The sequence below is a fragment of the Ambystoma mexicanum genome, chromosome 4q, assembly GCF_040938575.1.
Source record: "Ambystoma mexicanum isolate Mex_15411 chromosome 4q, UKY_AmexF1_1, whole genome shotgun sequence".
Lineage (NCBI taxonomy): Eukaryota > Metazoa > Chordata > Amphibia > Caudata > Ambystomatidae > Ambystoma > Ambystoma mexicanum.
In genome coordinates this window covers 300,315,529-300,343,497 of record NC_090928.1, presented here as the reverse complement: position 1 = coordinate 300,343,497, position 27,969 = coordinate 300,315,529, and the positions used below count along the sequence as shown (strand labels likewise).

Sequence of the window (27,969 nt, the reverse complement as noted above, 5' to 3'; positions counted from 1 at the left end):
TCAGAAGAGCAGACGGGTCCCCCGTACAACATGCCATGTTACTAAATGAACTAATAAAAGCTTTAGCAGAGCCATCAGTATTGGCAGTGGTTAAATGCCAAGCCCATACCAATAACACAGACGCTGTCTCATTGGGGAACGCAGCAGCTGACACAGCAGCGAAGGAAGCCTCGTACTTCAATAAGACACCAACATCAGAGTACATTGTAAAAACAGCCACAGCAGAACAACCAGCAGAAGCATACAGTAACACGCCCATAGCACAATTGATAGAACTCCAGAGAAGAGCCCCACCAGAAGAGCAGGAGTTGTGGGGCAAACGAGGATTTAAACAATCAGCCACAAATCTCATTTGGAGACAGGAAACGACAGTCAAGGTAGTGATGCCTGTAGAATTATTAGAAGTAGCGTTCCAACAACTACATTTCCCAGCCCACGTTGCAAAACAACACATCGCCTCAGACATTCAGGAGGATTGGTTTATTCCCAATCTGCACGAATACTTGTCTAAATTTGTGATTGAATGTACTACATGCCAAACTTACAATTCAGGAATGACATTACGAACTCTGCGTGGCACTTTGCCACACCCTACAGGTCCATTCAGAGAACTACATATCGACTACGCCGATATGGGAGAAAGATGTAATGGAGCGAGATACTTGATTGTGGTGGTATGCCCTTTTTCGTGGTGGGTGGAAGCGGGCCCCTGTCCCCATCCGGATGCAAAATGTGCTGCCAAGTTCCTTGTGCGAGAAGTATTCTCGCGGTGGGGAATATGTGACGTGATCCATTCAGACAACGGCACGCACTTTGTGAATGATCTTTTCAAAGAAGTAACCTCCCTTCTGGGGGTGAAACATAAACTATGTTCGATTTATCATCCAATGGCCAATGGAGTTGTGGAGAGGATCAACAGGCTGCTCAAAAGCAATTTATCGAAATTATGCAGCACGTTGAAATTAAAATTGGGTATATTGTCTGCCCCTAGCACTGTTCCAACTCAGAAATCAACCATGCAAGGATCACCATTTGAGCCCGCACGAAATCGTGACGGGCCGAAGAATGCACACGCCGCTCTCTCCTGTTAGGACGGCGTCTGATGCACACAGGGCTGCCACAGTGCTGGGGGAAGAGTTTAAGGAATACCTAGCACAGCTAACGCGCGCAGTACGCAGCATAGCAAAACAAATTGCTCCGCCATTCACTGAAGATGTAGCAACAGACACCTCCATGCCGGCAGCAGATAGCCCGGAGGGGCCTTTAATGCCAGGGGAACACATCTATGTTAGAAGTCTTGCAAGAAGGTGGAATTCACCAAAATTTCATGGTCCATACACAGTGGTGTACAGCACCCCAACCGCAGTTAAAGTGAAGGGACTGAAATACTGGGTGCACCTATCAGACGTGAGAAGGACACACAGTGTCGCACTCCCCCAAAATGAAACAGACTGTGTGGATGGCATCGCTAACACGGTCTGAAACGATGCAAACTGCAACTAAGACAGGGAAAGAATAGTGAAAAAGCAAAATGTTTTTTATATATTCTGTCTTTCTCTCTCTCTTTTTTCTTTTTTTCTTTTTAAATCTCATATGAATCGTGTTATTTTTTCTATTTTTCGTCATTGTTTACATGATAAATGGAAATGAATTGTTAAATGCCTAATTGAGCAAAAGATGAAAAAGAATGAACAATTGCAAATATATTTCTTTTCATGATGACTTAACGAATTTGTCTCGCCCACATAGGTTCAACATGAGCCAATGCGATGAAACGGCTGAGCAGGCTGAAATGTTAGATAGAAATAGGGATGCGACTAGGGCCAGTAGATTGAGCAATGTAGAATGCATTATAAAATATGCTGCCATATTATTTGCAATAATGATGTTTTATTTTATTTGGTATAACGTTGTTTTATTTGTGGCAAATGAAATGAACAACGGGGGAGCGGGGCTAATATGACAAAACCAGGGTCTAAACTAATATGGACTGGAGTAACAACCATTTTGAAGGACACTCATAACGTTGAATCGAACAGTATAAATACAAGGTCACCCTATGAACAATTGCATGTAAACAAAACTGCTATTCCATTGTTGAGTAATACTATGGCCAAGAAAATAGAGCTTGGATGGAATGTAAATGATGATTACTATTGGTTGACTAACTCCAGAAATACAAGCATGCACACAAACACGGCACCAGAAACCACTACTGAATACACACATGTCACCATGAACAACATTGATGATGCATGGTCCAGAATATTCCCGCTGCAATATCAACGAGTTGGTGCCCAATTAAAAAACAAAAGAAGGAGGAGAAAAAGGGGGGCGGGAAAAAACAGATATGATATTTATCACAATCTGGGGTTAGATGAAATAGAGGACCCCCGACACCCTGACCAATCAAATAAATGGTATTCAGACATGAGCGCCGCAGCAAAGCAAGCAAGTAATGAAAGTTGCTATGTGTGCTCACTTATTCCTCATGCAACTGGAATCCCAAAAATGTTAGTTCCACAGAAAGTACCCTTGTCTGAGGCCCAATGTTTGATTCATCTGATGCTGTGTAGAATAAAAAAGACATTTCAGGCACACACAGTCACCATGGAAAAATTGGAAAATGAACAAACATGCACCAGCAGACGACAAGGAGTAATCTGCCTCCAAGAGCCATTTTTCATCATAAGAGGGACAAGATATGCAGACGACAAGTGGCATGATGAAACGATTAAATGCAAATCTGAGGGGCTTCGAGGGCTGCCAGATGAAACATACGAGTGGGAAAAAGAAACGTGCATCCCCATCTGGTCACAGCATATCACCAAGCTGACATGGGTCACACCACTGGAGAGACCCATAAAGATTCAAAGGGAAATACCGCACAAACTTTGCTTCCATGGAGAAGGGAAGGTGAATATGGGAACCGCACAGCAGTGCAATAAGACTTTAATAATACCAGATATGAAAATAGGCACTGCTGCATTAATGGACATATACTGGATCTGTGGCAAACGAGCTTACCTGCATCTCCCAGCATCCTGGAGAGGCACTTGTGCCCTAGCCACACTTCACTCAGCATTAATGGTGATACCAGAGAGCCATGTTCAGTTTACAGCAAGGCCTTCAGCTGACAGTTCGACAGCAGGCCAATCGGCTGACATATCGGCAGCAGGGCAATCGGCTGAAACATCGACAGTGCCCGATGAGACAATCGCGGAGCCCCCAGCATACGAACTATTGTCAGAAGAAACATTGAGAACCAAGTTGTCACGCAGCAAAAGATCCAATTATATTTCGTCCAAATCGTCAGAACTCCTTGCTGAAATCCCACAGCAGTACAAGCTTTTCTCATCTGCAGAGACATTTTTTGCATCATTTCTAGCACCAGGCGTTCAAGCAAGGACAAACGCGAACTGGCTGCAGATAACACGCTGGGAGCTCATCCAGCTGGCTAACGACACTGAAGAAGGATTCAACATCATAAAAATAGAGCTCCGTGCACTGCGCCTGATGACGATGCAAAACAGATATGTCTTAGATATTATCACGGCAATGGACGGCAGTGTTTGCAAAAAAATTGGGGGGGCGTGTTGCACGTTCGCACCAACTTCAGATGCTGATAACGGGACACTGTCACACGTGATAACAGCAGTGCATAATTTAGGAGAAAGAATGAGAACAGAAGGTGGAGCAGACAACAACACGTGGTTCGACAATCTGTTCAGCTGGATACCATCATGGGTGAACATAGAAGCGAAGATACTCATTCCCATTATTGTCTTTCTTCTCCTAATATTCTGTGTGTGCCAACTGGGACTAAGATGCTGTGAAAATAATATGCCTAATTCAGCGATGATGATGGTAACAGTGGGCCGACAGACAACGGTGGCTACCATGATAGATGCCCAAGTACAAACTGGAGAATACACCACACCGCAGTATAGAATGACTGCCATCTATAGGCAGTATGGGGATGTGGTTGATAGTCTACATCACACTATTATTAAAGAACCAAAGAACTTGCTGTGGTATAACAAGGTTTGGATAGATCTAGATGGGGATGGTGGGATATACTTAATGATAACCCCAGAAGAATACGCAAGAAGAGGTAACAGCTTAAGAAGTGTGTGCAAAGCATGGATGCCAATAAAGGGTACACCCGCTTGGGATGAGGCTGTGGCTAAAGCTGAGCGCTACCGAATGGAGAACGGAAATAACGAGATAAGTAGTTTGTTACTTTAGATATAACGAAAGGGGGGAATGTATGGAAGTGAGGGGTCCCCAGGCCCCCTCGCGCCGTACACTCCTCAGTACAAGGCTTGGACCACGTGGCTCCGGTAGTGGGATTGTCCCTTGCCCTTATGTAAAGTTAACCACAGTTGACTGCTGCATAGATGGGACTACTGATTAGGACACGGGGCATCCATCTTTTGTGCCCCCTTTCGACTCCATCTTGGGTAAACAGGTCTCACTGCGATAGTACAGCAATGCTCAGCTCCCCTTCCACCGCAGCAGCCAAGGACAGAGACACACACACATACAAGGCGCAAAGGCAGCTGGCTGGCCCCCACCCCTGCACTCCCCCTGCGAAGGAAAGCTCTGCGCTCCCATTCTCACGCTGAAGCCGGAGAAAGTTGCAACAACCAATATGATACAGTTTTCTTCCTCTGAGATCACTGCTAGCATGAGAACCAGCATGTGAACTAGGATGAGCTAAGGACTTTCTGCTCGTTCGTCCCCATAAACATGCAAGCCACCCACCCCCATTTAGAGCAATTTATTGCCATCCTGACCCTGCGCTCCCTGTAAGGTATTTCTTTCAAGTGCCAGACCCTCGCCTGTGCTGCAAAACCCACCCAACACACCCACTACTAACCTTAAGCATCTTACAATAATATATGTTTTTACTTATACTAATAGGTCTAAAAGACTTAGAAGATATGTGAAACACAGCTTGATTCTTTTTACATGCACAATAAAGGTCAAGGCCTCCAATTAAAGCCACGAATGACCCAATTGTACTGACAATAATTATTATGTGTGACTTGTGTAGAAATATGAAAAGTAACATAAAATGTTTAGATAATTTGTTATTTAGTGTTTTACGAATGCAACATATCAGCTTAGGTAGTGACCACAGTGACCGGACCCTGACCTGCGTGGAGCACAAGATATTTGACGTCTGTCATCTCGTCAGCCACTCAGCCAACCAGAAGGAAGATATGCCACCCACTCCTACAGTACCACACCGCCTGGCCAATCGTGTCCATTTAGTATTTTTTGTTAGAGTTACTTTAATTGATATATATATACGAGTATGATGTAAATGATTGGTAGGGGATTTTTGGGTTATTTCCTAGCTGGAGAAATAAACCATCCTTTGAACTCTTGCAGCCGGGTCTCGGTGCCTTCTTCCCCGACAGGGGTGAGGTTGGTTATTTTATTTTCTTTCACATGTAGTAAGCCGGGGAAAGGCACCTACAGTTTCTTGGCTTCCGCCTCGTTTCGCGACCGTTGCCCCCTTGTTCTCTAGCCAGGCACGTCGATCAGGGATCAGATGTGTGCAGATCTGCAAAGGAGTCTCTCATCACTTTTACAGGGCGCCCCGAACACCTCTTGATCCCGGCTCGATCGTCCCGTCCTCGCCGTTCTCTGCCTTTCTCAATTACAACGTTACGCGGAGGAACAAGTGGGGGAGGGTACCTGTTCGGGCGCCATCTTGAAAGGGGCCCCTAGGGGACCCTGACGTCTATGGAAACAAGGCGGGTCACCACACACGATAGAGATGCCAGACACAAGGTTGTATTCCCAAAGCTAGGGTTTTATTGCAAAGCCAAAGTCTCAGTTGGCCAACTCGGTCTCACGCCCCGCGACGTGTATCTCTAGACCACGAGGGACGCAAGAGAGCGAATTACGTACATCAGTTACATGTACACAAAATGCATATCAAACAATCAGCTATGACATGTTTAACACCGCCCCCTTTATTGGGTTTCTTTGAAGGTGATGTGATGATGGACATCTCCGACCACTATGACACCTTCAAACATCTATTCTAGTAACAATTTGCAATTTGTGAGTGCGAAGGCATTGTTTGGTTATTGAATAGAACACAACGCTTCTGTTCTTGGAAGCAAACTACATACGGGCGGGGGAGTTGCATTCCGGACTTTGCTATCTATCAGGTGCTATTCGCGTCCTGGGAGCCGACATGCTCTAGCGGGCTCAGCAAAGGGGGGCCGTTAGAACAGCATAATTCAAGCCTTTAGCAGTATTATTCTAACATATTCTACCATATAGCGAGACCGGCTGGCAGGTGTGAAATGATTAAATGCCCTGCAGCTCTGCTTCAAGGCTACATTCGTGAGGGAGCCAGGCATTCTTCCCGGCGCTGCCTACGTTTGTGTTTCAGCAAACTCTTGTTATCCTCACGGCCCTCCGGCCTTGTCCTTTTCGCATACAGACAACAATGTTCCACAGTCGAGCAGTGTAAGCAGAAAATTTACTGCAAAGCAATAGGAACAGAAAGCAATGAGCAATGGTTAGAAAACAAAATGGCGATTCTTGCTACATCAAAATGGTCGTTCATTGGCAAACTCGAAAACCTATATTCTGTCGTATCGCGCATGAGACGGTTGGCCCACGGCCACCAAAATGCGTTTGCGGTCTCAAAGTAGAGGTATCCGTATTTCTAGACTGACACAGGCACACCCAGGCAGCCACCCATACATTTAAGTGTGCCCCCTTTCACCATTCACTCGACACGCACACCCACCCAGAAGAAATGTTTTTTTTTTTTTAAGTCACTTCAACTTCATAAAGATTTTTTTTTCCGTTAAGGATCGACCCATGATGGAAATAATTTCTTTATGAAGGCAGAGTGACTTCAAAAAGAAACTATTTCATTTTGAAGTCATAGAGCTCCCCCACCCCATGATATGGTCACAGAAATAATGTCTTTTTGTAGTCACTCTGCCTTCATGTAACAGAAATATTTTCTTGATGAAGGCAGAGTGACTACAAAAAATAAAAAAATGTTTTAATCCAATGGCCCCTCCCTACCCTCCAGGACATGTGGTGGTGCGGAAGTGTGGAAGTCAACAAGTGTTTCGACCTAGGGTCTTTATCAAGGCGTGAAAGTGCAGGACTGGGAGGTCCTGGATATGGTAACTGATTAGCTTCGTTGGGTGCCCGGCGTGCCTATGGCAAGTTGCGCGCCTCACTGTGATCGTCAATTGTGCCACGCAACTCGCCTCAGCCCCGCTGGGCACCCACCGGGCACCCAACAAAGCTAGACCCTAGGTCGAAACACGTGTTGACTTTCTCTCAACATGCAAATGTACCAACATTTGTTTGCAAAACCTGGGCAGCACATTGCCCCTATAACAACTCAATAAAACAAACTAGCTTAAAAATCAAACTGTGTCCAGCAGTGTTTGCGTGAGCCTTTTTATGCAGGCACTACCCGACCCTATGGCAACAGCCCTATCCAGCGCCACTCAAGCCAGGCTTCCAACCCCTTCTTTTCATTTCTTACGAACATCAGGACTTCAGGAGCTCTGTCCCACTGGAACCCTTAAAACGGCTGCAGGAAGAAGAACACATTAGTTATTCACCAAGCAGATCAGTGCAGGGGTCCTATCTTCCTACAAGCTCCTACCATCTTTTCACTAAATACACAACCCTCAAAGCTCTACGCTGCTTATGCTCCTTTCCCGTTTTTATCCTAGCTTGATCTCCCTCTGTGGTATCTGCACCATCAGCCCAACCCCCTGAGATGGGTCAAAGGTAGACCATTACAGTGGGACTGACAGGGCCCCAATCCCTATATGTTGTTTTTTTTTTATTTATTGTGCGATAGCCAAAATTTGACTTTTAGCACATTTCAACAAACAGTACACAAAGATAAAACAGATAAAATTCATCAATGACTATACATACTCTGAATATCACAATCCCTATGACCCTGCCCACTGTAGAGGGATGCCACGAGATGGCCACAGTGGCTGGTTCTATCCCCTGGGTGACCTTTAGCACCAGGCTTGGACTGGCCTGTAGGACAATGCCTGAACCAAAAACGCAAAATGCTAGTGCCGGACAGTTTTTTTGGTTAATGTTCAATGTGGGGCCAGGTTGATAACTTAATTCAACATGCAGCTTGCCGTTTTGACTAGTATTACTGAATAAATAGTCTTTTAAATGCACAATTTGCATCGCAATTTATCAAAAAACTCCCCTTGGGTACTACACAAACACTCTCTTCCAAAAAGATGACTTGCCATTTGCAACTGTGGAGCACTTTTTAATTGGTGCCCAGACAATGTTATGCTCCAGTCCGATCTTGTTTGGCAGACTGCTACTTCCCTTTCTTTCCTCACGGGTGCCTATGCATAAAAACCCAACCAAAACCCACTTGTCCAAAACACCCACACCTCAAAGCTACGACCCCTCTTCGAATAAACAATTCTATATTTCCTTAGAAATATATAAACAACTATAAATCAATGAATATTCGTACATGACATATTTATATAACATTCAACTATATATAATGCAAATAAGTCTCCACTTCAGTTACAGGGCTGTGACTGCTGCAGTCAGCCACACCCAGAGCTCTCCACATTACCCTGTCTCACTTGCAATATAAACTGAAGTAGAAGGCAGGACCTGCAACACTAGCTATTTCTCGGGGGCTGGCCTGCCCCAAGCACTGTTCCTCATATCAGCAGTGCTCCGTCCATCACATGGGGCACAACGTCACTGATGCATTGCCCCACAACTGTTGACAGTCCTACGGTGGCCCCATGTCCTGGGTGGGGGTGCTGTCATCACCACTGCATGGCGAGTGCCCTTTTATTGCTATGGGTAATGCCCATGACACAGGGGATGCTGCATTCACCACCGCTGTGCCAACTCGCAATTCTCCTCTACTACAGGCGGCCCCGTGCACAGGGCTTTAAGTGGGTTGGGGCTAGCCGGGTCCGAGCTCAGGCAGTCTCTAAAAAGTGGGGCTCAGCCAGTGCTCTGCCAGGCTCCCTGGTCCCACCATGTTACAGGGGGACATTATCCCACCACCGCAATGGAACACCCTTACAGCCCCTGAGGGACCGCGAGAGAAAACTGGCGTCTGGCATGACAGGATGTACCAGCATCGCGCAAACTGCAACTTCCTCTTGCAGTCCTCATGAGTTTTGTAAGCCTCATGAGGGCTGCAAAAGGAATTTGCAGTTCCAAAGCCCAGGCAGCCCTGATAAGAGGGTCTGAGCGGCGTGTGGCGTGCTTTATGCACCATTTTGGTCTGGCCTGCTGCACCGGAGTCTCCGGAGTATCACCGTCTCCCACTGCCCATTGCCCATGGTGTACACTGAGAGGATACCACGCCCACTGGAGAAGCCACAAGAAGGTAAGTCACCTGGGCACAGTGGCGCGCTCGTAATCCAGTCCGGCACTGACTTTGGCAGCGGTTGCCGTTTAAACTGGTCGAGGGGAACATGTAGCTAACTTAGTGCGTCTCTCTTAAGTGTTCACCTAGACCAGTTGAACCTGCAACAGATGCCAATGTCAGTGCCAGACTGGATTAATAGCGTTCCACTGTGTGCCAATGACTTACCTTCTTGTGGTGGCTTCTCTGTCGAACGTGGGTTCCTATCGGTGTGCGCCGCGGGCTATGGGCAGCGGGAGACAGTGGAGACTCGAGAGCCTCTGTTGCAAGCAGCCAGATCAAAATAGCGTATACATTAGCACAGGGTTTTAAAATTATTTATGAATTATATTCCCAGCAGCACTGAGTGCAGAGAGGGAGAAATTGCATATGAGGAAGGACACAAAGTTGGAATGGAAGTGCTTCAGCTTCCCCACTCCACCCACGAGGAATAGACCATGGTCTTGCCTTGGCACTTGCAGTCTATGCATCTGTATCTAAAGTAGCTTTGTATTAAAGAGGAATGCTGGGTACAGGTGTAGGCGAAGAGGGAAAGTGACCAGTCCAACAGTAGGGGCACTCCTGCGTAGCCACAAGCCAGTGTTGGTAGATCTGTATACATGTGTTAACCTAAACTTGTGGGATTAGATTTCTAGTTCGTCTGATCTGTAAATTCCCCGTTAAGTCTCCTTCACTGTCACCCTGTATGCCTCTCTCTGTGTACTGCATTTGTCTCCTTGCATACAAGGTGGCTGTATGATAAACGCTTACAAAGTTAAAGTTGCCATTTAGACAAAAAGCTGTAGGGTTCAGTTGGTTCTAAATTTGCAGGGTGTGGCATTTGGTTTTGCTGGGCAATGTTATTTGATGCCCAGGTGCTTGCACCATTTCTTACCTGCTACCATCAATGACCACTTAATACCACTATTGCAGTGCCTGGCAAGTGCCTTTACCATGCCTGCACAAAAGCCCAATCTGTCGGCATTGCCAATGCTTGTTTTCTTTTTACAATGTCAGTTTTTCTTTGCATGAGAAACATGCCTTTATCAAGCAAGGAAAAACCTTGGTTTTCTTTAAAAGGTAATTTACAGAAACCCACATGCTTTCATGATAACCTTCCACTGAAGTGCATCTCGGTATTCCCCCATTGAAGATGGGGTAAGAGGAAGTGTGCAAACATACCTTTTTAAAAAACACATTTATAGATGAGTGTGTGCTATATTAAAATGTGATACTGAAGGGCGCAGACGAAGGAGGCTGAAACAAGGGTGGCATGCTTGGGGTTAAAGACTTTTATTGAACAAGAAAGCAAGAGAAAACCTAACTATCCCTATTCCTGAGAGGGGTTTCCCTGACTCAACTAAACCTAAGGTGTATATCAGGATTCCTGTCAAATCAAAATGGTCCACCGTCCTGTGCCAAGAAAAACATACCTCTATCCCTTACACTACAGACTAAAGAATAAGGCAGTACTGCTCATGTCCCAGGAGAATGACTCCCGTCTCCTGGGTTATAGTTCCTGGTTTTTTGTAATAGTTCCCAGATCTTCAAACAGTCTTGTGTCTCAGGGGGAATGGCTACCTTCCCCTGATAGTAAAGTTCTAACCAATACTTTCTTGATGGGCCAGGAGAATGTGTCTCTTCTCCTGACGCCCAGTCTTGGATAGCCTGGGGGAATGACTCCCTTCTCCAGGCCTTCTTGGACATTGCTGCTGGTCCGGGTTACAATGAGAATGACTCCCTTCTCCTGATATCTTGTTATCAGTTGCATACAAATAGGGGGAATGACTCTCTCCGCCTGGTCTTCTTTTCATTAGGCTTCACACCTACAACACCCAGTTCTGGGTGTTGGGAGGGTCTTCAACCCTGGCTTCTCTTCTTTTGTTTGACATGTCCCACATGATTCACTTCCCTGCCAAGTACTGCCGAAGGAAGATGACTTGTATCACTTTCTTGCTTCGAGTCCCAGACCCTGGTTTCTCTTCTTCTTTGAGCTGACCCACTTGGTTCACTTCCCTGTGAAGTACTGTCACGAGGAAGATGACTCATATTACTTTCTTGCTTCGGGTCCCAGACCATGGTTTCTCTGTTAGTGGGTTTATCCCTGCCACTGGTGTGATGGACTCTCCCTCCCAAGTTCTCGTTATGGTGCTTAGGGTCCTCAACACTTCTCTGGTGATCACATAATGCTTTTGTGAAACTCAAGTTAGTTAGCTCCTAGAACAATCAAGCAAGTGTGTTTCTTGCAAAACATTTATTTCCCCCTTGCTCTCCATATCCTCACCATAACTTTTCTTCTTTTTTGAGGGCAGTTAAGAACTTTTACATTCCAGGTCACAAAAGTCAATAATCCCATTCACCCAAAAAAAACATAACTATCACATCATCATAATTTATCCCATCAGCATCTGAAAGCATCATAGCTATGACCACCATTTTAGTGAGACAAATAAAATACAGTACAAGACCTAACAAAAAGATATAAAAAACAAGGAAAAGGGCACATTAACCATGTCATGACCAACACCTTGTGATAAGGGACAACCTCACACACCACACAACCAGATTTATTTTTTAAAAACACATACAAAAACAGACAGTCCTAACCCTGCAGCAGTCTGACAATATTTGGACGGCTCATAAGTTCTCCTATATACAAAAAACTTCATGATTCAAACTGTACCCACCAGAATACTATGCCCATTTATGAAGCATTCTCAATAAAAAGGAAATATTTTTCTCCCAACCCCTGTTACAATATAGCCTTTCCAACCTCTCTTTAAAATATTTTGAAGAATATCCCCATAGTAGACAGTCACCCTCAAAATCAAACAGCTTTACACAACATATATATATCTAGTGCCGATCAAAGAATCATACTCGCAGACCTCGAAGAGAGTCAGCCTTAACAGAGCAGGAGCACTCTCAATAAACATAGACACCCATTGCGGAGTCAAGCAAGGATGCCCTCTGGCACCTGCCCTGTATAATGCTTATACAGGCGATTACCAGCATACAGAAAATGAGGTCAAAGCCTTCCCACCCTCTCTGGGCTCTGAAAAGGTTAGTAGGTTGATCTATGCAGATGATATCATCCTAATCGACCAAACCAAGATCGGTCTACAAAGAAAGTTGGACAACCTAGATGAATACCGCAAGACCAATGACTTGGAGAGTAATACAGAAAAGACCAAAGTAATGTGCTTGGACAAATCTACGAAGCGAAAAGATCCAGGAGCATAGTTTCTAGCAAAAGAGCGGCTAGAAAAAGTTGAAACCTTTAGATACCTGGGAGTCACTTTCAGTAACCAACTACATGAACTACCGATCCAAGAAACCCTGATCCTTAAAAACAAAGGTCTGACCAACCAAACGATATTGATGGACAAGACGTTTGGGCGTTTTTTTCGCTGAATGCGGCAATAACATTCTATAAAGCTAAAGTGGCACCCACACTTACCTATGGGGCAGAAGCAATGCAGATTAACCCTGATAACATCTGGAATAAACTGGAAGGATCACTATGGAGAAAACTGCTACGCCTGCCTCCATCGACTCCGGTGGCTCTGATCAGAAGAGAGCTAAGACTCACATCTCTCAAGGGAACTGTTGATTTAAACGGCCTAATGTTATAGAGGAAAATACGATCTTCCAAAGACAAAATCTTTGTACTTATCCATGAAGAATTGGAGAAAAGATCCAACAAAATGTTGACAAATTGGACAAACAAAAATCGGGCAATCCTGGGAGAAATAGGAAGTTCAGAAGAGGAACTCTGACAAATCCAACAAAAACTGCAAAGAAATTTAAAGAAACCGGTTGGTGTAATACCTTGACCAAGGCCATGAGCTAGAAGTGCATCGCACACCTACCGCCTTATGCCCAAAAACTGAACGAGCCCATTAGTTATCTATTAAAATTTCCAAACATGAAAATCCACTCCATTTTCCTGAGAGCAAGGTTAAACACCTTAAAACAAATTAAATACTGGGAAGCTGGAACAAGACAGACGCAATCTCATGTCGCTTTTGTTCAGACCCTTTTTCGATTGAAAACCTGAAGCATCTCATCCTCAAGTGCCCGGCACTTGTCTCCAACAGGAAAACCCATCTAGCTCACTTAAACTCGTATTTCTGCACGCTGTATGAAGATTATTGGTGGGCTTATTTGATGGATGGTTTAGTCGAAAAGCAGTAATTGTGAATGGAAACATTTTGGAGAGCCTGAATTTGAACTCACTTCATCAAAAATAAATTTAAACTAATTGAGGCTTGGAACTTTGGAACCAAAAATTCAATGCAAAGGCAAAATGGAATATCAAGGAGAATAACTTTTGTAAAAACTGGTAAAAAAACAGTTTAACACAATACATTTTTTTTTTTTAAAAAATAGTTTTTTGGACCCCTGCACCAGGGGAAGTTCAGGCTACCCAGCTCAAACAATTACATCCCATTTAAACCACAACCCACCTTTTGATTGCATGCCATTGTGAACCAAAAACAGGACTTCCGATATGTGACTTTTTTCAAATAGCATGCATGCACAGAAAAATACATGAGGGATATAAAAAGTACTTCTGTCAACAGCGCAATCTCCACAGCTTACACGAACCGAAGCACCTGCTTGCTTTCCATCGTGTGATCATTCACCCCATTCCAAGGAGCAGGAAACATTTACCACGGTCCCTCCTTCTCAGAGCGGCCGCGAAATTAGGAAAAAGTGGATGCAGTTCAGAAGCAGTCTCCTCGTCATGCTTGCCCATGTCACACACCATAACGCTGCAGCATTACAAGGTGCTTTCTTTCAACTCCATCCTGTACGGAGAGCCGATCTGAGTCAGGAACAGAGAAAAACAAACAAATAAATAACCGTTCCTCCGGCAACGTGCGAACCAGGGTAACCAATGAAATAAGTAAATACGTATATTAACTGAAATTAAATGCAAAACAAAGTCAACCGAGTGTAAAAAAAGTCACCACAGAAATAATCCATCAAGCTGTAAATACAGGTGTTATCTTTTCTTTTTTGCTGACATTGAGCTCCTCTGTAAACCAGATGTCTCTTCCATCGGTTCCTGATCCAGATCTGATAGAAACGCTTCAGCACTTCATTGGTCATTAAAAGAATGCAGCTGACCATCCAATACAACTCTAAACATTGCATGGTGTATCATATGCTATTTCAAATCCTTGCTTCTCCTTGTCCACATTAAACGCTCTTCTACTCTCCAGCACATCTCTGCTCAAACCCCCAAAAATCATAATCTTATGACCTTTCCACGCAAGATCATTTAACTCACGTGCTCTTTTAAAGACTAGTTTCTTAATGGGAATCATCCGGAATTGTACAACAAAATGCCTCGGCTTCTGACCGATTGCTGGTTTTGGGTCCAGTGATTTGGGTGCCCTTTCCAGCTCCAAAGGTTCTTTGGGGACCAAATTGAGCAGTTTGACGAGGTTCTTTTACAGAAATCCATTGGATTGTATCTCCATATTTTCAGGAAATCCTGCAATGTTATTTCTTTTGGAAATGTTTTCCTGTTCAGATACCTTGAGTGGCAGTTTCGAATTTTGCATTTGTAAATCTCTAATTTGCTCTGTCAACCTTTGAGCATTCTCATCCACAGATTTTGGATCAGAGCTATTCAAACTGTGGGGTGTGTCTCAACGGGGGTGGCAGGGAGGCAGCCATGTTCCCGGGGGTGGGGATGGACGAGACCCGAGCCTGAAAAGTGAAAACAATACAAAAATGTTTCGGGAGGAAGGTGTATCCCTTTGATGGTCACCTAAAACATCATGATATGGAGCTGAAAGGCTCAGTAAGTTTTTGCTGGTCCTCTGAAATATCCTGTTCTAGAGTTGAAAGGTTCTGAATCAATGTAGCAATCTCACAATCGAATCTTGTTCTTTCAGTGACTCATTTTCAATTCAGAAATGTATCCAATCCAAAAGGTGTTATGCTTTGTATCACTGTGGTTGTCGATGGCAGTGGGAGTTTCTGCATGCCCATGCTGAGCCAAGGTGGCATCCGTTACCATAAGCGAAAAGCACTGTATCCATATGCCAGTCTACCAAATAATCTAACCCTTAAAGTGAAATGCTTGGTATCCCTGTTCAGCCCTTGAGGTGAATGAGTATGGATCATTGTGCCAATCCCCTGAACAATAGCCTTTAAGATGAAAGGCTATACATCTCTCTGCCGATCCACTAAACCATGCCGCCATCCCTGTCCCAACCTCCAGATCAATATTGTCCTTAAAATGAAAGGATCTGCCTCTCTGTATAAGTCAAATGACCAAAACAACATTTAGGGTGAAAGGCTGTGTACCCCCTGGGCCAATCAGTCTAACGATGCAGCCCATGAGGTGAAAGGCTTTGTATGTCTGTGTCAGTCTCCTGACAATCCAGTGCTCAAGGGAAACACTCTATAGAGTGTCCAAACTCCCTTACAATACAGTCCTTAAGATCAAAGGGTCTCTATCCCTATGTCATTGAAGCTACCAATGCCTACCTTAAGGTGAAAGGACCATTATCCCTGTGCCAATCTGCTGAACCTTGCAATCCTTTGTTAGTCTCTGTATATCTGTGCTAAATGTTCGAAAACGCTCGAGCAGCAGCAGGCAATCCTCTCACTCATCCAGTCCTAGGGCATGTAGGATCTGTACCCCTGTAGCTGCCCTCTGACCCAAGCCTGCCCTGGAGCCGATGGGCCCTGGGACTATCCAGTTCCTCTCCCTACCCCCAGGAAAATGTCTGCAAACCACGTAGCTACCTCGCCCGTGCATGGCGATCAAGCCCTGCAGTTAATGGGATACGACATAATACTAACCAGCAAAATCCATGGCATCACTCAGCTTCGTGCACGGGTTTCTATAGTTGGCAGGGGGGCATCGGCCCAGTGGCCCCCTCACCCATTATGGAGGAGCCGAGGAGCCAGATCCGTGAAACACGGAGCGCTCCCTCCGCATCTTTTTCCAGCTAAGGGAGTGCTCCTGCGCTGGCTGAACTGTCAAAGGGAAACCCATTCAAGGCATGGGTCCCTTTGCTTCACCAGCCTTTCATAGCTCATTGGAAATGCTGGCTGGGGTACTGCATGTCTGTATATGTGAGGGGGAGTTCCTGCACCTCCTCACACATAGAGACAAGACAGGCTGGAGCAGGGCATTTCATCGCTCACACTCAGGCCCCTGCACGCATGTGCAGGAACCAGGAAACTTTTGCTTCCCGATTCCTGTTCATGATGTTATGTTAAAGGATATTTATAACGCTCACTGTCACCACCGGAGTGGTCCCCTGGCTACAGGAGCTAGAGCGCTGGGAGGAAACTTCAGGACCGGGGTAGAAGGTACATTTATGTTCATGTATTTTTTTATTTATTTATGCGTGTATGCATGTGTTATGAATGAGTGTATGATGGTGGGTGCTCATGTGAATGATAGAGTGGGGGGGTGTGTGTGTGTGTGTGAGAGTGTGAGAGTGTGAGAGTGTGTGTGTGTGTGTGTGTGTTCGTTCCGTGGAGCTGATTTGCTTTTGTTGCACAATGCCCCTACCCATATGCCGAAATCAGCTCTCCTTCTGAGGCACTTTGGAGCCCAGGGGACAGGGATGATATTCCTTTACAGGACATCTATCATATATTGATATGATTGCTCAGCAGGGGCCCAGGCTAAAAATGTTTGAAGACCTCTAATTTAGATGCATTTCCACTGAGTCTGCCTTGGAGGATAACCCCAAATATTTCTCTTCAGAGTTAAATAACTTAGTTTTGATCTCAGCAATATCCAATGTGACTTTGGTTAAAAGTTCCAGCTGTTTGTCATCCCTCTTTTCACTTTCCTTATTCTCATCCTCTCCACCTCTCTGTCTCTTGGCCGGCTGGGAGGTTTCAGGTTAACCAGTGTCAGATATTATGTATTTGAGAGAAGATGAATCCAGGGCATAGGGGCGCAGCCTTTAAGCTGCCATCTCTGGAGCTGCACGTTCTAGAATCCCTCTTGGACTATTTTGTGACACTGGTATTATGTGGAATTTACCAGGCTGTAGGTTATGCTCCTGGCCTGAAGCTAATTTTGTGTCTGGACTCCCTTTTGGACAATTCTGATCTAGAAGAAATATGCCTCATGGTTGCTTCTTACTACCCTGTAGGCAGAGCACAGTTCACTCTACCTCTCCCCCTTGCTCATTAACACTTACCTTGCTCCACTGGCACACATAATTTCCTCCTTCTCCCCCAATTTACAGAGCTACGCAGATGACACTCAACTCTTCTTCAAACTTCCTGCTCACCCTCTTGCTTATTCCATCATCCCGGACTGCCTATCTGCCATCTAGTCCTGGTGCACTTCCAATGATCTCCACCTCAGTGCCAGCTAGAATAAGATCCTTCCTATTGGGACCCCTGCTCCCTCTTTATTACCCTCACTCTGGCCTTCCTCTATGGGCTCCCCCCTTCTCCTGCATCCGATGCCAGAAACCTTGGAGTCATCTTCGACTCCTATCCCTCTCCTTCATCCCTCACATCACGGACATTGCCAAGATGTCCAACTTTCAACTCTTCCTTCTCAAAGGAATTCTCCCTTTTCTCACTTTCCCCCAGAAGCTCAATGTCACCAGAGCTCTGGTTCTCTCTAGACTTGACTACTGCATTAACCTACTCCTGAATCTACCATCTTCCTCACTACGACTTCTCCAGCTAATCCAGAATAGGGCATCAAGACTTATCCTTGGCCTCAAGCCCAGGAACGGCACCTCTCCTCCCCTGAAAACCCTTCACTGGCTCCTGGTTGCTGTACAGATTAAATTCAAATGACTTTGCATCATCCACAAGGCTGCCTGCGGCCGGGGCCACGCTATCTGCACATTTCTATCACTAAATATTCTCCCTCTAGACCTCTACGTTCCTCTGGCACCAACTCTCTGTGTTTGAAGGGTTTTGCTAAATAGAGGGCCGGGGGCTGATCCCTTGCATCAGCTGGCTCCCTCTTGTGGAATAGCCTCCCCCTACCTCTTCGCCTTGAGCAGGTCCACCTCAAATTCCGGAAACTCCTCAAGACTTTCCTTTTCACCTCCACTTTCCCTTCTTCCCTCTTCTGCTAACTTCAGTCGCTGTGATTGGTGACCAGGGCCCTTACGTATCCTCAGGGACCTGGCCTCCCACACCCAATCACCTCAGCTACTGCCTACATACAGCACTTGCCCCAGCACCCACTGGCATATGCTACTGTAGGCCTGCACTTACCCACTTAGTGCAGCTCAACATTCCCTAGCACTTGCTATACTTGTCACTTACATCTACTGCTCACCCACGAGCATGGACACTCCAGCACTTAGCCCCCGCTCCCTCTTCCCCTCTTCTCTCTCTGCACTTGCACGGTCTCAATACTCACAAGCATGCAGACATAGGGAACAGAAACTTGCGAGAGTTGTAATTCAACCTGGAGGTGCACAGCACACTTGCTCGCTGGCTCCTTTACCATTCACTTTTGTCCTGTCAGTTCTTTTTAGCTCATATCATATTGGATGCTAGGGATTATTGTTTGTTTGTTTGTTTATTTTGCTTATATAGTGCACCATAACCTGGGGGTATCCGGGTGCTTACAGTAAAGTACAGAAAGTAGTTGCCAAGGGTTACAAATGGGCAACAGATACATATTATAGCTGTTACATAATACAGTGGTGATCATACTGCAGATCCATTGGGTCATGAGGCACATACAGGAGAATAGAAAACAAATAATCAGTACAGGGTGTGACATGTGCTCTACAGTCGATAGGCAGGAGTTAGACGGTTTTTAGTTAATGTTTATTCAATAACCAAGCGATAGCATAGCTTCTGAATGCTTTAGGACATTGTATAGTTTTGATATTCTGAGGAAGTGTGTTCCATAGTTGAGCGGCAAGGACCGGTAAAGTAGTTCCGCCCGCCTTTGGAGGATAAAGTGGTTCTGGCTGACGTTTTGTAGGTAAATTTATTTGTAATATACAGTGGGGCTGGATGGTTCAAAGCTTTGTGGGTAAGGCAGAGCATTTTTAAGTCGATTCTTTCTTGGATGGAAAGCCATTTACAGTTTCTTCTGGTGGCCGAGATATGCTCTCTCTTCGGGATATTTAATGCTGCCCTAAGCGCATTATTTTGCAGAATCTGCAGCTTGTTAGTTATTGATTTATTGGCGCCTAAGTATAATCCGTTTCAGTAGTCCAGGTTGGATTGTATAAGTGCTCTGACCAATGTGAGGCAGCTATCAGTGGACAGAAAGGGTCTGCAGGCCCTAATCAGCTTGCCTGTGTAGGCGGTGACTGAGGAAGTCATATTGACTTGTTTAGTCAGGTTGCAGTTGGCATTGAGGTAGAACCCTAAGGTTTTTACCACCTTGGCTATGGGTATGTTATTCCCGTCTATGTGGATGCTAGTATAGCTGGAGCTAAGTTTTAGTATGTTGTTAGGAGATCCGACTATGAGCAGCTCCGTCTTATCATCATTCAGGCAGAGGCCATGAGTGGCCATCCATGCCTGAATGATAGTATAGACTTCGTTGATCCGGCAGACATCTGTGTCGTAGGAGCCAGATAGTGGTAGGAGTATCTGGGTGTCATCGGCATAATTAGTATAGGTGACAACCAGATGGTCCAGTTTGTCGAATAGAGGCTTTGTAAAGATGTTGTACAAACTGGGCGATACAGAGGATCCCTGTGGGACTCCGCAGGTGATGGGGATCGGATCTGACGCTGCTGTGGGCGAGAAGACACACATGGTTTTATTGTCAAGGAAGGACCGTATCCACATGATGGCAGAGTTTGAGAAATGAGCAGCCAATAAAAGGTGTTCACATAGTATGTTGTTGTCAACCAAGTCAAAGGCTGCTGACAGGTCTAGGAGGAGTAGAAAGGCACCTTTGCTTTTGTCTTTCAGGTCATCAATTTGGCTTTTGAGGATAACTGGGGCTGTTTCGGTTACATGTGGTGGTGTAAAGCCAGATTGACGAGCTCCTAGTAGTTTGTTGAGCTATAGGTAGTCTTGAATTTGCAGATAAGCTACTCTATCTAGAAATTTTAGAAGGAAGGGGACGGTAGTAATTGGTCTGTAGTTAGTGGGAATAGCCGGGTCAAGAGTTTATTTCTTGAGTAAAGGGAGAACCCATGACTGTTTTATGTTACTTGGGACTATGTTATTAGTGAATGAAGAGTTTATTAGTTTAGTGATAAAGGGAGCTAAATCCATGGCTGCATCTTTAATAATCTGTGCTAGGCAGCTATCGCCTTTGCAGTTCGAGGGTTTTAGTGAAGCTATAATTTTTTGAACTTCAGGGATAGAAACTTTGCTAAATTTGAAACCTGTGATATGGTCAGGGGTGGTAGGCAAAGTAGTACTGATTGGGATGGCTGAAGATAGTTGGAGGCGTTTGTCTACTATTTTGGTCTGGAGTCCTGAGATTTTGTTGGGGAGCATGTTTTGAATATTCGTGCACCAGGGTAGGTCCTTGGTACTGGTATCTATTGGAGGGTTTGGGTTCTCTAGTTCTCTAAGGATCGTGAATAGTTCCTAAGTGTTGGATCCTGCTTGATTGATTCGATCATTATAGGTTTCTTTTTTGGTTCGGATGATCTCACTTTTATAGGTGGCGGTAGTATTTAGGAGGTTGGGTTTTTTTCAGGGGTCGGGGATAGTTTCCACAGTGTTTCAAGTGTTCTTTTTTATGCGCAGAGTCGTTTAAGTTCAGGGGTGACCCAGGAGTTTAGATGAGCTCTGGGTTTACCTTTGCATAATTTGAGTGGTGCAATGGTGTCTAAGGCTTTACATATGGAGTCATTGCAGGTGTCGACCAGTAGATCTGTGTTATTAGTATCAGGTAGAGCATTGAGGGTAGGGATGACCAAGGGTATAATGGCTTCGGCTGTAATATTGCGTTTGTTTCTGGTGAGACCTGGTGGTGCAGCTGGAAGCTTTCTAAGTTCTAAGTTGTTTGTGTTAAGTTCTAAGGATGAAAGGTGATGGTATGACCACACAAGTGGTGAGGGGTCCCTGAGGGTAATGTTGCAGATGAGGACTACTATCCAATCTAGTATTCTTCCCTTCTCGTGGGTGGGTAGGGTAAAAATTTGAGTATATCCTTTTTCGGTTAGAGCAGTGGCTAGAGAGGTGGCATGGTGGTCCTTAGTATCATTGTAGCCAAGGTTGAAGTCTCCAAGAATGATGTTTTGTGACGTAGGTGTCGTGTTGTAAGCTGCTAATGCAATCATGTCTTTCTCAAAAGGTCCAGGAAGGCCTCGGAGCCTGTAAATAAGGTTGATAGTGATGGTACCTTTGGCGGATGTTTGAAGCTTGGCTGATAGGATTTCGCAAGATGTCAAAGAAGGGGAAGTGACTAGTCTCATATCTAGAATCGATTTGAAAATAATAGCAGTTCCTCCTCCTCGGGCACTGGGTCTATCTACTCTGATGATGGAGTAGTTGTCAGGTACAGCTAAGGTGATTGAGGGGCCTGCAGCGTCATTCAGCCAGGTTTCATTACAGCGAGGAAGTCAAGGTTGTTGGACAAAATGAGGTCAGCAATCTCAGTTGTGTGGGAAACAAGGGACCTAACATTTAGGAGTGCTCCTTTTATGGGCAGTTTCTATATGTCCTTCAAGTTAGAGTTTGTAGTACTGTCAGCTAGGTTGTTTGGCAGGTTGGTGTGAGTCCTTTTGCATAGTTGTTTATTTTTAGATTTCGTACAATACTAGCTAGATGGGTAAGGCTTGCTATTAAATTGGAGGTTATAGTATGTCAATCTGGTGGCTAGTCTGTTATTGCGAACAGTTATGTCTGGGATGGTAGTGGAGATACTAGGGCATGGTTGGGGCAATTGCGAGGCAATAGTAGCGGGGCACGGAGTGTCACATTTAAATCTAGGAGAGTTGAAGGAGAGTAAAGGGGGGAGAAATGATGTGGGCTTTATGTTGGAGTTCCAGTGGGTAGAGTTGAATGCAGGAAGGAAGGTAGTGGGTTTAATCCAGAGCTTCTGGTTAGGGAGGACGTTTGGGTGAGCCCTTGTGTCGTGAACTCTGAAGGGCTCCGCCATGTGACCAGGGGGTAGTAAGCTATGGGATTTAGAGAAGGCTACTATCAATGGAATGATACAAAGGGTGCAAAACATGATATAACTGTAAGCCAACATAGAGCTACTCTTACAGTCGTATTCTGATAGGCTAGTCAGTTCAGGCAGGATAGGTTATTTGCAGTTTGAACACATGTCCCAAAAGAGGGATTCCACTTGGCTAGAGCTAAGGTATATGTAACATAGGTCTGGCAGAGATATGCAGTACAGTGCTAAATTAGTTAAATACAGTAAACATGCACGTTCTATGGTCAGGCGAGGGGCGGGCACCAAATAGATAGAGGCAGACTGTTCAGGCTGGCTAGTTCAGTGTATGTAAACCATATATGCAAACTAGAGGCAATGAAGAACTAGATCTGGTCAGGTAAAGTTGCACGTACAGAGGTCGGGACACACTAACACAGTATTGGTAGTAAGGAAGGTATTCATTTGAAGTAGTAGGTCAGCATTGTGTGCAGGTAACCTAGATATGCAGATAGTGACTAGGTCTAGGCAAATATTATTACATTCACATGATTGAGGTGGCATGCATATGCAGATAGTAACTAGGTCTGGGCAGATATTGCATTCCTACTGAACATACTGAGCGAGGTGACAAACATATGTAGGTAATATATTATTGCATTTGCAAATATAGGGTGAGATGCACGTCAGTGATCAGGTTATGTGCCAAATCAGATCAAGAAGGCCAAAAATAAAAAAAACGGTTTCAGAGTTTAAAGCCTAGTGGAATGAAAAATTAAATGCTGTATCAATACAGAGGGTTTGGGTTAGCCAACTAGGTGGCATGCGACCTGCGCGGTCATCCAAAGGTCTATGTGCAGGTGGTGGTAATAGAATAGAATCGTATGCGCACGCTGTCTGCAAGAGAGGGAGGCAGGTATATGCAGTACGCCTGTTTGTGTAGCTGAGGCAGCTCCCGTTAATCGGTCGTGCATGCGCAGGCTAGAAAGGCGCATGAAGACGCATATATTTAAGAAGGTACGAGTTAACGGTGGAGCGATATATGATTAAGGGTGGGCATGAACTAAAATGATAGACATGGCCCTGGTTTTGACCTGGAGGAAAACATCAAACAGCAGTAGTCAGGAAGAGATGAGCGTTGGCGGCTATGACGGCGCACGTTGGTGGCATAAGGAGCAGAGCATCAGGCAAGTCAAAGAGCGCGGTTTATACTGTAAACAAGTTACGGTGGATCCGATGCTGGATGTGATCAGTACGAGCGAGCAGGGTTACAGAAAAGTTTACCAGCCAAATGCAATGCGAACGCCAGTAAGATAGGAGCACAAAGTGTCTTAAGCACAGATAGGCAGTCTTCCTGGCCCTGGCCTCAGTCATCTCTGGACAGGCTCGGGACAGGGAAGTGACTTAATGTGTATGCCTTCATGGGTGGGCCGGCTCAGTGCCTGCCGGCACAAGATTGGCTAAAAGAAGATATTGGCAGCCAATCAGACACAAAGGCGGGTCCTGGATTATAGTTTTGTACTTCTATTAAGGGTAGAGTCAACAGTTTCCAGCACGCCTTGTGCTGCTTGTATATGGCACTATAGAAAATAGAGGTGACCCATGGGAAACTTGTTCCAGTTCATATCTATGTGGTAGATCCTTGGGATGGGGAGAGAATGGACAATGTTGACCGTTAATGCTGCAGCCTATTCTGTTTTTGAGAACCTAACTCTCACCACGTTCACAATGGTAATAATCAGCCCCATCCTGATGGCAAGCTTGGCTATATATGGCTCCCTTTGCTTGTCTTTGTGTCCTCTGTATCTGAGCTATCCTGGCGGGCATGCTGTTTCCTCCTCTGATGGAGCAGAGGGGGCCGGTGCATGGATATGGATCTGCCTCTGTTGTTTGAACAGCAGGGCCACGACCACCACCACAAGGACCAATCCCTCCCAGAACAAGCAAACTATGCCTCAGACCGTTGAACCTCCAGCACAAAGCAACTCTGGTTGACTAAGGCTGTGGAGAAGAGGCAGCTATGACAACAATCTGGTCACTCTTCTCATGCATTTTTCCAAAACACTGCTTCTACCACCTACCTATGCTCCTTCCTCTCTTCTCTGGTCCACGCATTCTTCTACCCCCTTGCTCTTCTACTACCCATCACATTGTCCATACTCCCTCATGCTAACCCTGAAACTTAACTGCGCCCCTTGGGCACGCACCCTCATTTTGGCCCTACCCACTCACTCTGCCTTACTGCCACACTCTGCCCGTACCTGCTCACTCTCCTCTTACATCAATTTTCTCGTACCCTACATTCTGCCTTACCTCCTCACTCTGCCCTTACCCACTCACTCATTTACGCCTACCCTCGCCCTCACTCTTATACTTCCTACTTGCACACCCGTCCTCTAGGCTTTTGCTCACTCTTCCTCTATCTACCCTCTCCCTACCTATTCACCTACCTTCTAACGATGCTCCTTTGCTCTGGTATCTCCTGCCCATCATTCTGCTACACTTGGCCCTGTCTGCCCCATCTCTAGCACGCTGCTACTATGCTGGCACTCTGACCATTTCCATTCACCTTTCCCCTACCCTGCAGCCTGACTCTGCTTTTTCCCCCTCTGCGTGCTCCTACACGTCCATTCTACTCCTACTCATCACTCTATACCCTATCAATGTTTATTTTGTGTGGTAAAGTAATGTATTCTTAACATTTCACAACAAATCATTAATCAAAGAGATGATGTGATTCCTGTGATGCATGAGGGGTGTAATGCACGTTGTAGATAGGACACCAGCGGGGCAAATGATTTCTTGCATAGGGCAACAAAATCGTTAAGTCAGCTCTGGGGGCGGGTGTGTGTGTGTGTGGGGGGGGAATGTGAGCATGCATGAAAATGTATGTGTGTGTGTATGTGGTATTTGGTATGTGGAACATGCGAGTGCCCGTACGCGCGTGTCAATACATAATGCCAGGGGTCTGACATTGTATTTGTGACTGTGTGAATGAGTGCATGTGAGTGTGAGTGTACATGGGCACATTATATATGGCATATACGGGGCTAGTTGAGCTCAGGGTATGAATGGTTGGACTGATGGCAATACCTGCCATATGCCAGATGCACCAGGCCATCTCAGGCAGCAATGCATATGGAGAGAGTGCCTGGGCTTATCATGGTATTAGGCTAGCATGTGATCTTTACCCTGCCAAATCATGGCCACACCTAGCATATACTGAGTATCTGGCCAGATAATTCGGTATGCAGTAATAAAATTGCGGCAAAAATATCGCCTTTACAAAAAAATTGCAGCAAAAATGATGTGGTTTGACCCAGTAAAGGTGTACTCCATTATACCATTTAAGGGGAGCGGGGTTTGCGGGGGTGTCCCCCGGTCCCCTTAAATGGTATAGTGGGTCTGGGGGTTTCAGGGGTGTCCCCCGCATCCTTTACATGGATTGCGGCGGCAAAACCACAGCCTTTTTGCCGCGATTCTTTTTGTAAACTGCCATTTTTGCAGCGATTTTAACACATGGAACCGATAATTCCAATACTTGACATATGAGAGGGGTGCTAGGGCTTATTATTGCACTCTCTAGGCATAGGATGACAAACCGGTCACATATAAGCATAGTACTGAGACATATGATAGCACTACCTGTGCATATGGTGCTTTTACTACACTGCAACACTGATTCACCTCTTGATGCAAGTCTCTAACTATATATTCATCCACTCCTGAAACCCCATAAATACAAACCTTAAAACCAAAATCCTAAATCCTTCTCTGTCAGCTGAGCCTATTAGAGAGCTTATTATTAAATCTCCGACCAAAACTGTTTTAAAAAAAAGAATATGCTGCGGTACTCTTAATTGTTAAAAAGAAGTAGGTAAACCCCTCTGACCCAGTGCTTTTTCGTGCTGATGTCAATACATTTTTTTTTTTAATACAGAGAATTTGCAGGTTTCACTCCAATCGATGTTGAATTAGTCACTATTCTAGATGACAAATAGGTAGGGTTCAATGGTGAATGTAGCATCAAGTCAGTTGTTTTCTGGTATTGGAATGCTGGTAGTTCTAGGTCTTTTCACCACCTTCTATGCCATCTACCACACCATCCTCCAGAGTAGAGCCCAGAATCCTGGGATCCCTGGCTTGGTGGTCACCTGACTGCATCACTTATATATGATAGCTTCCAGTTCGTAGCCAGGAGCCACAATGAATCTAATTCATCACTGGCTCTTTGAGTGATTCCTCAAGAGGCAGCCATCACACCCACTCTTTAGCTTCTAGCACTCGCAGAATTCCTTCATGCGTTGGCATGTCTTTTTACACCTACCCTAATGACACCCAGATTCTCTTGCATCTGGATGGAGTGCCGTCCTCCGTTAATTGCAATTTGCAAGGGGCACTACGGCAGTCAGTCGGTGGATGGATAGAAATCGTCTGAAGATCAACGCAAGTAAAACCAAGATCTTGTCATTACACTCTCGTGAAACCGACTGAATTCTACAATCTGGCCCTCGATCCTTGGTTCCACCCCAAATGCATCAGACAAAGATATGGGACTGTTTAGCCAAATCTTCTTGTTAAAAAAACTCCCAAATCTTCTTTCGTGTACTCATCAGGTTCCATTAGCAAATGCTTTCGTATCTTCATGGCTAGACTTTGCAATGCCAAATATTTAAGCTTTGTAAAGTACCTAATATTTAGATTGCAAAGCATCCAGATTCACTAGCTGGTTCATACTTAAATTGTCCAGAAAGGCGAACACATCCTGCACTGGCTGCGAGTTGGTGAAAGAAATACACTTCAACACTCTGTGCTTTGTCCAGAACACCTACTATCAACAAGGATCTGCATTTATAGCAAATGCATTTGTAAAAAAAAGAAAGCTCCCACTAGAAGTATACAATCTGGCAATCGTAATCTTCTCACCCCTCCTAAATCACACTTGAGAAATTGGGACCATTGGTAGTGTATTGCTCAAGCAGTGGCTTGGTGAAATATTTTACCTGTCCTTCTAAGGAAGAAGAGCATCACCCAATGTATAGGAAATGCCTACAAACCATATGTCTACCTTATCCCCATAGTCTGACATCAGCCTAAACACTATGATAAAATCTCAGATTAATCTGCATATCGCCAGCGTGCCTCTTGGGGCAGGTGTCCTTGCATTGTCTTTGACAATGATTGCTTAGTTTGATGTTTCAGACCTACACCATGCAAGCAGTCACCTTGGAACATAGGGGACATTAACTCTATAGGTGGCATAGTAAGTACATTGATTGACATTCACCCCAGCAAGATAACAGAGAGATCAATACTATGTACCTATGGCGCTAAACGTTTTCGTTATATTGCTGCTTGAATCACTGTACGTACATTGTGCATCTAGTTGGTGATTCTGTAGCCCCATATCTACTACAACTATGTTCTTTCAATGACCAAGCAACAAGCAAAAACCATTCAACAGATACCACAGAGTACACCTACT

The 27,969-nt window shown here is 45.0% G+C and overlaps 1 protein-coding gene across 1 annotated transcript in view; it reads left to right on the top strand.

Annotated features, from left to right (window-relative positions):
• Positions 1-27,969, top strand: part of TRAPPC3L (trafficking protein particle complex subunit 3L) — a 392,150-nt gene that overhangs the window by 205,264 nt on the left and 158,917 nt on the right. The gene's annotated exons all lie outside the window — the stretch shown is intronic.